This window comes from the organism of the source record quoted next, unplaced genomic scaffold (assembly GCF_019419815.1).
Source record: "Pyrus x bretschneideri cultivar Hongxiangsu unplaced genomic scaffold, Pyrus_bretschneideri_v1 Contig74, whole genome shotgun sequence".
Classification (NCBI taxonomy): Eukaryota; Viridiplantae; Streptophyta; class Magnoliopsida; order Rosales; family Rosaceae; genus Pyrus; species Pyrus x bretschneideri.
In genome coordinates, this window is record NW_025999814.1 from 964017 (window position 1) to 976867 (window position 12851).

Consider the following 12851-nt stretch of genomic DNA (forward strand, 5'->3'; position numbering starts at 1 on the left):
TTCAATTTTTGTAACAACTTGTTACTTTTGGGAATGTGTTGTTTAAACGATCAACTTGAAGTTTTTAATTTTGTTCTAAGTTTTTGGTGTTTGTTTTAAGTTTTAATTTTAAGTAAGCATATTGGATTTGTAGTGGCATAAATGATATTTTATGTCTGATAAACGAAGAAAGACATTGTATTTCGTAAGCTATTGATTTAACCTCTTATACATTTTTAATGAGTATTCAATTAGGGCTGATGGTGGATCAAATTGGACAAGAATGGGTTCATATGTTACATGGTTTTAACAAATTATTGCATGAGTTGTTATAGAAGTTCTTAGCATCTTGGGATTTAGCAACGTGGCAATTCATGATATTTACTAAGTAGTTATCTTTTGATACTAAAATACCCTATACATTTCATTTGAGAGGTTTTATTAGCACTCTAACATAGTCATTTTGAAATCTCTTAATTCACTAATGAACTGTATAAGATGACTATTTCAAAGTGCATTTAACAACTCCTTTTCGTTTTCTGATCAATACTTCGGGAACTTGCATAGTTTACTACTCAATGTACTCATATCTCCATTAGTCTTCATTAATGTCACTGCATATCTATAATTAAATACCTTAATGATAGCACTTCAACAAATACAAAATCTTAATCTCCACTTATACATGTGCTAATGGAAATGGGAGACTAGTTTGGCCAAGTTGGAGTTTTATATTTTCTTGAAGTCTCTTTGGATTGAGAACTTCTTGGATTTTTTTCAAAAGATCTTTGTTAATATTTGTGTAAGTTTTTATTATTATAATAAAACCGCTATCTTTTCGTTAAAAAAAAAAATAGAATCTAGGGCAGATCGATTATTTGATCGTTCATGGTTGTAGTTGAGATTACATCTAGAAAATACTTAAGTGTGTGGAGAGTAATTTTTCTTCAATCTTTCATACACGAGAGTTTGAGTTATTGGAAATAGCTAGCGTTAGCACCGACGATATTCCAAAGCCATGCATTGCAGACCCAAAAATGGGGGTGGAGATCAGAGATTGGAGGCAGGCAGCCTTTAACTAGATTCTAAAACTTTGATATTCCAATTTTTGCCGTGCTTGTCAGACTCTACAGCGAAGGTTCCTTTGCGACGTTGTCACTCTACAGTGGAGATTCCTTTGCGACGTTGTGACCAATACATTGGTTCGGCGTTTTACTTTTCGGTTCGGTTTATAGACAAAAGCATTTTTCTTTCGGGATTAACGTTAGGACAAAAACTTTAGTATGCTCAGATATATAGCATGTATCGAAGTAGTTAAATGTCAAGTAAATGACTCAACGATTTCAACGTTTGAGGATTTTAACGTACAATATACACCAGTGCATACTTAAACATTCTTCAATAAGATACTTTCACCAATAAGTCAAACATGTTACTTATTTTTCGGTTAAATGCATCACTGGATTGCGACGCGTATCATTGGCAGCCCTAGGATTATTGCAGGTGCAGATTTGACAATACAATGTTATTTCGGGAACCCAGTGTGGCTGAGAACTCCAAACAGAGATCCAAATTGCAGTTTCAGATATTAGCCCAGGCCCTCAGGCCTTCAATTTGTGCATTGGGCCTATGCTTCATAACTGAACCAATATGTAAATAGTATGGTTTGGTTGGAGTTTGCTTGGCAGGAAATCGTTTACATAATTTCTTTTTTTTTTTTTTCTTTCAACAAAAAAAAACAAAAATTTATCAGTTTTTGGCACTTTGATATTTTCTTATGGGTAATCACTAGGATAATAATTGTATTGGAGAACTTACTTGTCCCTTTACTTATGATTAACATATCTTCACTATATGAACTTCATGGATGGGCTGAGTGCACCTGCCCGGTGGCCCCAGTCCTGTTTTCTTGTCAAGCCACTTGCCACTTCTCTCATGTGTAATTCATGCACCGGGTAGAAAAAATATAAAAAGGTGGCAGACGCTAGGCTGACGATAGATCCACTCAGTATGTAGATTAGGCAATTCTAGCCCATGTGTGGAGTCGAGCTCTCCTAGAGCCCAATTAATTGGGTAAGGCTGGAGTGGTTTTCAAGAGGTTGGGGGATTGAATTGCCTAATAGGCGAAGCTATTTTCTTGGGGTGGAATTGCTCTAAACAAAATGAGATAATGACATTCATAATGATGGAAGAAGTTGAGGTGGCAAAGCTTAAAATTAGTGGTGGGCACGGACTGGCCGAGTTCAAAATTAGAGGCAGTTCAATATTGGTGCGCATCGGTGGTCGATATAATGCATTAGCGTTACTATTGCTCATAGGATAAGTCACATAGTTGTAAGACTTCTTCATAAAGCACGAAAGAAGCTTTTTTCTCATCAGTCATATTCGCAAACTACCCATTACTTGTTCCCAGTGATAAAGCCACATGAGGGCGAGGAGTGGTAGCCGCCACTCCCCTCGTCCAAAAAATATGCCTGAAGGGTTGGTTCAGCCCCTCCCCTTGACGGAAACTCGACTAGTTTTCACCCCATCCTTTTTTTTTTTTTTTTTTAACATCAAGGCCAAAACGACGTCGTTTTAGACCTAGTTAAAAAAAAACAAAACAAAACCAAAACGGCGCCGTTTTGATAAGTTTGAAAGAAGAAAAAAAATATATAGGGGGAATGCGTGTCCCTCTTCTCTCCTCAGACACTTTGCCTTTGCCAATCAGAGAGCAAAGCGGTGTTCAAAAAAAAAAAAAAAAAAAAAAAATCAGAGAGCAAAGCTTGCCCCACCAACCCCCCCCCCCCCCCCCCCAAAAAAAATCCCAGCAGTTGCGCAGCAACTTGGCAGCCAGCGGACGGAAAACCAGCCACTCTCCAAGCTCTAATCAATCTCCAGCCACTCTCCAGCAACGTCTTGCAGCCTTCAAAGCCATTCTTTAGTAAATTTTTTAATTCCTAAATTTATAATCCTTAACCCTAATTAATTATTTAATACGAATGAGTTTTAATTGGTATAGAATCATATGGTAATGCACTAATATGGTTATTGGTTATTGATTATTGATATGATTCTATGATTATTTATATTAAATTATGAAATTATTTTTTAGGGTGAAAATTAAAATTTGAATTCTTGATTCTTGATTAATTAATTGAATTATTCCATAATGTATACAATTATTCTCATTCACATGCTTAGTTGAATTCAATTTTTATTTATTGAATAATTTGTATGCTTATTGAGTTATTGGTATTGATTAATTGAATTCTTGGTTGGATTAGTTATTCTGCATATTAGGGGTAATTATTTGGAGCTTATGCAATTGGTTGGATTGGTTGAAGTGTTGATTGGATTGGTTATTATGCATATTAGTGTAGTGTACTCTAGGATTAAGAGTTTAAGATTTTTTTTCTTTCCATTTTATAGTTACGTAATGGAACAAACGATACTATAAGAGGCTAATCTTCCTGCAGACCCTGGACATAGACGTCGAATGCTTGATTATCCACCTAATAATCGTAAAGCAATTCGTAGACACTATCTCCAAAATGATCCTTGTCAACCTAGAGACCACATCATGGAAGACATTAATTATGGAAGACATTACTATATAAAAAAAATTTAGTCGTTGCCATTTTTCTTTAATCTTGCATGCTTTTAAGTTCGCTCCTGCCCCCGAGAAATTCTGGCTTCGCCACTGCTTATTCCATAATTAGTTTAAATCGAACCAAACTGCACCGCTTAATGGTTGATTAACTTAATCAAGATTTGAGAGCTGAATCAAACTAAACTTATGCTTTGAATTCAAAGGCTACTATGTGACAAACATTTTTTTAACCTTTGTGTTTGAAACATGTGACAAACATTGAAAATTAGAAAACAACACAACGTGACCACTCCTCTCCAATTAAACAATCAGATTTAGCGCCAAATTAAACATGAGGATGCACGATTGGATTGCTCTCATGATCTTCATATACAAAGCCTCAATTATATAGTTGTGTTGCAGAAAGAGTGGAATAGTCGTGGGAAGCACAAATGACAGGTCAACGGTCAACAAGCCAATCTCCACCTCCCCAAAGAAGATAAACGTCCCAAACAACAAAACTAGGGTGCAGGTTGACTGATGTTTCCAATTTAGATGGTAAAACTTTCGAATCAGACCAAAAACTTCCGAATTTGAATATTTTTCGAAATTAGGAATGTAAATTAGAAGGTGTTTAGAGATTTCGAAAATTAGAAATTTTCAATTGATGATCATGTTTTCGAAGTGGTCCGAACTTATTCTAATAAAAAACTTTCAAAATATTCTCATCTTTATAGTTGTTTACTCAAACTATATAATTTGTGGTGAACTTTTGTATTTTTATTGTTAGTTTTTTATGTATTTTGTGCATATTTTTTATATTAGATGTCCACTTATATAATAAAAAATTATAAACATAACAAAATTAATTAAATTTATACATAAGCATATATCAAATATTAAGAAAAAATAATAATTTCATATGTGAAAAAGTTAGAAGAATATTAGAAAACTTATAAAATACATGATTTCGAATTATGTTTACGAGATTTGAAATTTTCAAGATTACCTGATTTCAAGACCTTTGAATATGTGAAAACACGTTGTTTTTTTTTTTTTTGTCAAATAATAGATTTTAATAGATTAGTTGTTAGATTAGTCACCGACTGCATTTTGAACTCACGCCGTCATTTAAGGGCTCAACAATTTTCCAACACTATGGTAAATGCCACTTTCGAATATGTGAAAACTTTCAAATTAAAAATTTGTGATCAATTCTTTGTCCAAAAAACCAAAAAAAAAAGTGATCAAATTTGATTGCAAATTTAAAACAAAATTAGAAACGTTGTTTCCGATCCTGTTCTTCCAAAAACACCCTGACACAAAACAAATCAAAATTAGCTCAAAACAAAAATACTGAAAAACAAAATCAAAATCCGTTCCTATCGTCCCTTTCATTTTCCCATCTCCCTCGGAAAAATTCTCCTTCACTCGTTTCCCTTCCCCGTTGTGGATCCCCTCATTCTTCCACTTTCTCCCATTTCCCGAAATTCCTCATTTTCTTGCCCGGAAAAATTAATTAACTTTTTCTTTTTGCTTGAAATTTGATTAGAGGTTAACTAAATTGATCAAGGGCTAATCGAAAGTGAGTACTGGGAGGAACGGAACGGACTTGATGGAGAAAAACGCGGCAGCGCCTGAAAAGTCCGTCAGCTTTCAAAGACGTTCCAGCAACAAGAATCTCTTCTCGAGTCCCGCCACCCCAAGGCAGCGATACGAGACCATCGATGAGGATGCCCCACCAGAATCCGGCGCCCAGGATCGTCCCGATGGCCCCAACAATTCCTCCAATCCTGCGGCAGAGTTGAGCTTTCAGGAAATTCTGGACGACGTCGATCGCTTCCTAGAAACCTTTTCCGAATCTAAAGAAAAATGGACTCCGCCGGAGGTGGTCCCCGCATCGGTGGAGTCGCTATCCAAAGCCGTCGACTCCATGACAGCAAAATACGGCAGGGGCCTGGCCCGGTTCGGCGAGAACGAGGAAGACGACGCGCCGTTCGTCGAATCCGTGACGCGCATTTCCAAAATTGCTACGGTGTTGGAGGAATTCCCGTCCAATTCCACGACCACCACAGGGTTCAATCGCACCAGCACCGTCCTGCAACGTGCCATGGCCTTGTTGGACGAGGAGTTCCGCAACCTTCTCAGCCTCGATCAACAGGATCCGAGCACTGCCAAGCCGGATAATAACCCGGACCAGAGCTTTTCGAGTCGGATCACCTCGAAGCTCTCCTCCTTCAACAGCAACAGCAGCTCCGCTCACGATTCGTGTCTGTTCATACAAACACAGCCACCCGAATCCGAACCCGACAAATTATACAAGTTTCCTTCGTTTTCGGATGAAAGCATCACCATTATGAACAAAATCGCCTCCACGATGATCGCCGCCGGCTACGAGAACGAGTGCTGCATGGTCTACAGCATTTCGCGGCGGAACGCGTTCAAATTGGCGCTCAACAATCTCGGATACGAGAACATTTCCATCGACGAGGTCCAGAGAATGCAGTGGGAGTCTCTGGAAGGGGAGATCGCCACGTGGATCAGCGTCGTCAAGCTATGCTCCTCCGTCCACTTCTCCGGCGAGCGGAAGCTCTGCGACGCCGTGTTCGCCGGCCACAGGTCGTTGTCCGAGTCCCTGTTCTGCAACCTCGGCCCGCGCCGTCGCGATCCAGCTCTTCAACTTCGCCGACGCCGTCGTCTTGACGAAGCGGTCGCCGGAGAAGCTGTTCAAGATGCTCGACATGTACGAGACGCTTCGGGATCTGGTCCCGGCAATCCGCGACTCGTACCCAGAGGAGATCGGAAAAGAGCTAGTGATGGAAGCCGAGGCAGCACGGAACCGCATCGGCCAGACCGCAGTCAGCATCTTCTGCGATCTCGAAAACTCGATCAAAAGCGACAATGGAAAAACCCCGGTCCCCAGTGGCGCGGTGCACCCGTTGACGCGCTATGTCATGAATTATCTAAAATACGCCTGCGAGTACAAGGACTCGTTGGAGCAAGTGTTCCTGGAGTACGAAAAAACGAACGGCATGCCTGGAACGATGTCGTCGCCGTTCCAAATTCAGTTACTAACCGTTATGGACATGTTGGATGCCAACCTGGACATGAGGTCCAAGCTGTACAGGGACCCGGCGTTGCGGTTTATCTTCTTGATGAACAACGGGCGGTACATCATGCAGAAAGTGAAGGGGTCCACAGAGATTCACCAACTGATGGGCGACACGTGGTGCAGGAAGCGGTCGACGGACTTGAGGGGGTACCATAAGAACTACCAGCGGGAGACGTGGGGTAGGATTTTGCATTGCCTGAACCACGAGGGTTTGCAGGTGAACGGGAAGGTCTCGAAGACGGTGATCAAGGAGCGGTTTAAGTGCTTCAACACGTTGTTCGACGAGATACACAAGACGCAGAGCACGTGGGTGGTGAGCGACGAGCAACTTCAGTCGGAGCTTAGGGTTTCCTTGTCGGCGGTGATGATTCCGGCGTACCGGTCGTTCTGGGGGAGGTTCAAGCAGTACTTGGAGGGAGGGAAGCAGGCCGAGAAGTATATAAAGTACCAACCGGAGGACATTGAGAATTTGATCGATGATTTGTTTGATGGGAACTCTACTTCTATGTCAAAGAGGAAGACATGACGAATAATATGTATTTTGATCGAGCTACGTGATCATTCTTGCATGCATGGTGGGAAATGTTTCAATCGCTCGATTCTGATGACAAAGATTTTTCTGTTGTTTTCCTTCTTTTTTTTTTTTTTTTTTTTTTCGGTTCAGTTTTGCAGATGAATAATATGTTTTGTAAACTATATTTTGGATTTATTTTGATTTTGATCATAGAAAATCTTATAACAGAACGTTAATCTGTTTGTATGTGTGTGCGCGCGCGCGCGCGTTTTGTGTCAGTTCATGAGAATTACCCTGTGAGCATTTAAGTGTTTTTTGGTCAAAATGATCATTAAGATTTGTATAACTCATCACTTTAATCACTAACAATGAAAATCCATAGAAATGGTTCATGATTTGTTCACCGTAAATTATTTTGTTCATTTTAGAAGGAAACAATCTATCAATAGCCTCATTAAATAGAGTTGTTTGTTTGACAAAAATACCCTTAAAAAGGTTGTCATGTGGACTTCTGGTCGTTCACGCAACAATTTAACAAGGATATTGACAGATTTTCACGAACGACCAAATGATATTTGGTGAACAAACTCAGATCACTTCTATCAACCTTCATTGTTAGAGACCAAATTGAAGAGTTATGCCAACCTCAGTTCCATTTTGGCTAGAAAAGAGCATTTTATATGTGAGTAATGCTAGACCAACTTTTTAGACCAAATTTGCAAACTATGTAATGTGTCACCTAAAGCAATAGCCAATAGGTAATAAGTAAGTTAATCAACACTTAAGTAATAATTTAATCATCAACAACCACATCATCATATGGTTTATAAAATTTGGTCTAAATAGTTAGTCTCGCTAACATTACTCTTTATATGTATCCTAGATTTCTGTATTTGCAAAATATCATAAAGATAAGTGGGCTCAAATATATGGAAGAAATTTTATGTTATTGATAAGTTAATTATAAAGAAAAAAACTTATGTGGGGCTTTACTTGTCACTGTACCTTACTGAATGACACTATAATTCAATCAAAACTCGTTACATGGCAAGTCTTAAATATTATTATTTTTTTTTAAAACTCTCACAGTTATTTTTCCTACTAATTAATCTAATGGTTCAATTTTATTTTTTCCTCTCTTTTCTCTCTCTCATCTGTTTTTCTTCCCAAATTTTCTCCATCGTCTTCAACTATCATGGACATCATAAAAGAATGGTTAATGACAACAGATAAATATAAAAGATCTGTTTTTCCAGTTTTAGAATTAGATCTGTGATGCTTTTGTTTTGGGAATTATTATTCAAAAGATTTTGCAGATGCGAGGTTTGTGATCATTTTTTTTTTTTCTGTTTGGGCCTTTGGACATCATATTTTGCAAATTTCTTTTGTATTATCTACATCACGTATGACTAAATATAAAAAGCTCCACAATGTTGTATGGTTTATTATTGGATCTAATTTTTTATTTGTGAAACTAATGAGTATTAAGTAATTTGTAGCTACATTCATCATTTTTTTAATGTGAAATTAGAATTAGTCCTTAAACTTTTATCATAGTGTGTATATATTTCTTCTTTGAACACAAATATCAGTTAAATTTGGTCTTTGAACATCATTTCAAGAAGGATATCAAACATGCTTTCAGTTATTTACCAAATGCATGCATGATGATCATATTTATAAGAGACTCTATGCCTAACTAAACCGACTTGGTGGTGTCACTAGCTGAATTTAGCTAAGTGGAGAGAAAATTTGAATTGAATATCTAAACATATAAAAAATATTAAAACTCTCGTTGTTGGTGAACTCTCTCCTAGTTTCTTACTCATGTTCTGAGTTTGGAGTTGGCTCCTCGACTTGTCTCGAGTGTTGATCCTGCTCTTTCTGTGGTTACTCTAACTACGGCTCAACGGCTGTACTGCACAAACCAGATTCTGTTCTTAAAACCGGTCCAGTTTCAACATCTGAGAGAAGAGAGAATCCCATAGATAGTACGTAGCTACAGTACTATTTGTGCTGAAAAAGCCAAAAACAAAAGTCTCTGGTCGGACCTATACACCCAAACCGTCAACTAAATTAAACCCAGATTTGTATAGATGGAGTAAAGATTCCTCACATCCTGCCGCTGCATGCAACTGTGCCCGCCGCCCGATTTCTTCTGTATTATATTGCACGCCACGCCTTCCCTTTTCTTCTTTCTCTGTAATCGATCCAACATCCAAGTCAACTGTTTGCTTTGTTATTGCTTTTGCTGCTACACGTTACTAGATTCCACCTTTTTTTTTGTTTGTTGTTATTTCCCATTGTTTTTATACATAAATATATATATATTTTATGAATCCCTAATCGACCTTAATCTAGTTTTTACATGTACATATAATAAACCAAGTTAAAGCTTAGAAAAAAGGGGCATTTTGGTCTGGATACTTTGGTTTGAATTTCTTAGGCTAAACATCTAAGGGCTAATTGGGGTTGTGGTGCTTCTAAAAAAAAGTAGCTTATTAAAAAAATCTGAAACACCAAATGTGTTTGATAAAACAATATTTTTTTTTTTTTTTGAAAAACTGCTGCTAATGACAATAGAAAAGCATTGCTTCCAAGAAAAGTGCCTTTTTTTTTCAAATGAAGTGAACAGTGCCCATTTAATGAAATTTTCAAATGGCAAATACAGCCTCACATATTTTACAAAATTACAATCTTTACCTCTGCATTATTCTCTTCGCCAATTATTAACATTCATACTATATTCTTTTAAGTCATTTAACATATTTACAACAGTTTTATATAAAAGTTTACCAAACACTCATACATTTTTTTTTGTTAAAAGCACTTTTACAAAAAAAAAATAAAAAAAAATAAAAAAGTTTACTAAACACTCAATAACTTTATTTTACAGTTATTTATTCTCATAGCGCAGTAGAAACAATTTTTCTATAAAGCACGACAATACCAAACTAGTCTTAAGTCTTTCACAGATTTTGATCAAACTACTTTCTACAATTTTAATTAATTTACTAATTAATTTCAAATTACACAAATTGTTATTATAATTAATTTACTAATTAAATCCTATATATAACAAGTTTCTAAAATCTTGCAAAAGAAGATATTGTTAATTAATTTATGTCCATTAATTCAATATACTTCAAATAAATAAAATAAAATAAAATATTTATAATAACAAAAAACTTTTGAATTGTGGGTGTAAAAAAGACGATGATTTTTTAACCAAAAAAAAAAGTGTTATTTTAAACGTACTAATTTACTCCAAATGATAGTACATACATTATATATATGCATGCCCGTATATATTAAAAAAGAGCGTACCAATAATTTGGTGCATAATTGGTACATTATTGGTACATTATGTAATCCAAATTTATATATCAATTAGTATTTGATATGTTATTTACTTTTTGTTTAGATACATACCTAGGTATTGATACGTTTATATTATCATAATTTTGGTATGTAAAATATAAGATTCCACATTGCACAGGGGTGAGGATCATGTAAGCCTTATATGTATATTTCCATCTCTACCTAGCACGAGGCCTTTTGGGAGCTCACTGGCTTCGGGTTCCATCGGAACTTCAAAATTAAGCGAGTTCGGGCGAGAACATTCCGAGGATGGGTGACCCACAGGGAAGTTCTTGTGTGAGTTCCCAAAAACAAAATCGTGAGGGCATAAGCGGGGCCCAAAACGGACAATATCGTGCTACGGTGGAGTTGAGCCCGGGATGTGACAATTTGGTATCAGAGCCAATCCCTGGTCAGAAGTGTGCCGACAAGGACGTCGGGCCCCTAAGGGGTGGATTGTAAGATCCCACATCACTCAGGGGTGAGGATCCTGTAAGCCTTATATGTATATTTTCATATCTACTTAGCATGAGGCCTTTTGGGAGCTCACTGGCTTCAAGTTCCATCGAAACTTCGAAATTAAGCGAGTTCAGGCGAGAGCATTCCCTGAATGGGTGACCCACTGGGAAGTTCTTGTGTGAGTGCCTAGAAATAAAACCGTGAGGGCATGATCGGAACCCAAAGCGGACAATATCTACGGTGGAGTCGAGCCCGGGATGTGGTGGGGGCTAGGGGCCGGGTTGTGACATAAAAGCTAACATCAAGTTATGTGTAGCTGTAAAACTTGTTGGTACACTTCAAGCTAATATGGGTAAATTTCAATTTAGTAAGCATACATTTTTATTCGGTATGAATACATTTTAATTTAGTAAAGGTACTTTTCAATGTGAGAATAAATTGTCTTGGTACATGTCAATGTTTATTTTTAAAGAACGATGGTACATTTTAGTTCAATTAGACTTGAATTTCTAAAAATGAAAATAAAGAATGAAAAATAACCATCAACAACAATAATTACAGTAATAAAGAAAAAAGTTACAAACACTTTTTGTATAAAGCAAGGTTACAAGTGATTTATAGCTTGTTTGGATATGCTTTCAAAATGACTGAAAGCGCTTTTAATGAAGATATTTTTAGAAACAATTCTTAGTAAAAATGCTAGTTAATCTTGAAAAAAGTATATCCAAAAGAGCTCTTGGATATCTTGAAATTTCTTAAATAATTTAGACATATATTGATTATTAAATTAATCTCAACCCTCACTAAATGTAATTGAATCCTTAAATTGAGGAAGGGATGAGATTCCATAAAGATAACAATAAATTAATTAGTATTATTGAGTAGATTTTTGACATAGTAATGAATTTAAAATGAATTTGAAAAACATTTAAATTAAGAATATACCTGAAATATATAGTTTAATCAAAGAACACTACTTAACCTCAATACAAATGGACACGTGTCCAATCTGGGTTTCCAATTTCAATATTTGGACACGTGTCCATTAGTGATTGGGTTTTAGCAGTAGCTGGTGCTATTCTTTCAAAAACGAAGTAGTGTTCTTAATAAAAGTGAAAACACTTTAATCTGAAGTTGGAAAGTAACAAATATTTGATCTAGAAAAGTATAAAATGAGGCATCTCATTCTAATTTTTTTCTTAAAAAATAGATATATAAGACAGTCGTCAATTACATACACTACTAATTTAGAAAACTAACATGAATATATAGGACGTCCAAGCCATACTTCGGAGAAAATCTAATTTGTCATGTGCGATATATATGTCTATTCATATATACCACATGATAAGAGATGTAGATATTAAGAGATATACTTCAATTGTTGGAGAAAATCTGCTTATCACCAATTATATTTAATTAAGCGTCTTTCTCACTCATTAAGTTCTCTCATCGATCTCACAATATCAATAACATGACGAGAGAAATAGACATATAATTGCACCTACAATTGGTACGACATGATAAGAGCTATAGAAATTAACTAAGAGATATAACCCCGTTGTAAGAGAAAATTTGCCCTTTTACAGACTATATACACTCATGTTGCTTTTTCTAATCATGTTACTAGTTATGTGATAGAATTAGAGAAACAGGCGCACACTTGCACACGTTCAGTAGAGGTTAAAGAATTTGTCTAATTGTAGGACAACTTCTCAACGTACGAAATTAATAGTGAAGTGCAATATATACACTACTCTAATAAACTAACGCACGAGGGTTTTAGTGTTTGGAGTTCCATGCGTTAAGTAGTGGGAGAAATTTTTCAATGTGACTGGTACGCGAGGTGGTACATC

General features: G+C 36.5%; 1 pseudogene; it reads left to right on the plus strand.

Moving 5' to 3' along the window:
* The first annotated feature begins 4670 nt into the window (after positions 1-4670).
* On the plus strand, positions 4671-7586 carry LOC103941024 (annotated as a pseudogene).
* Positions 7587-12851: the final 5265 nt, after the last annotated feature.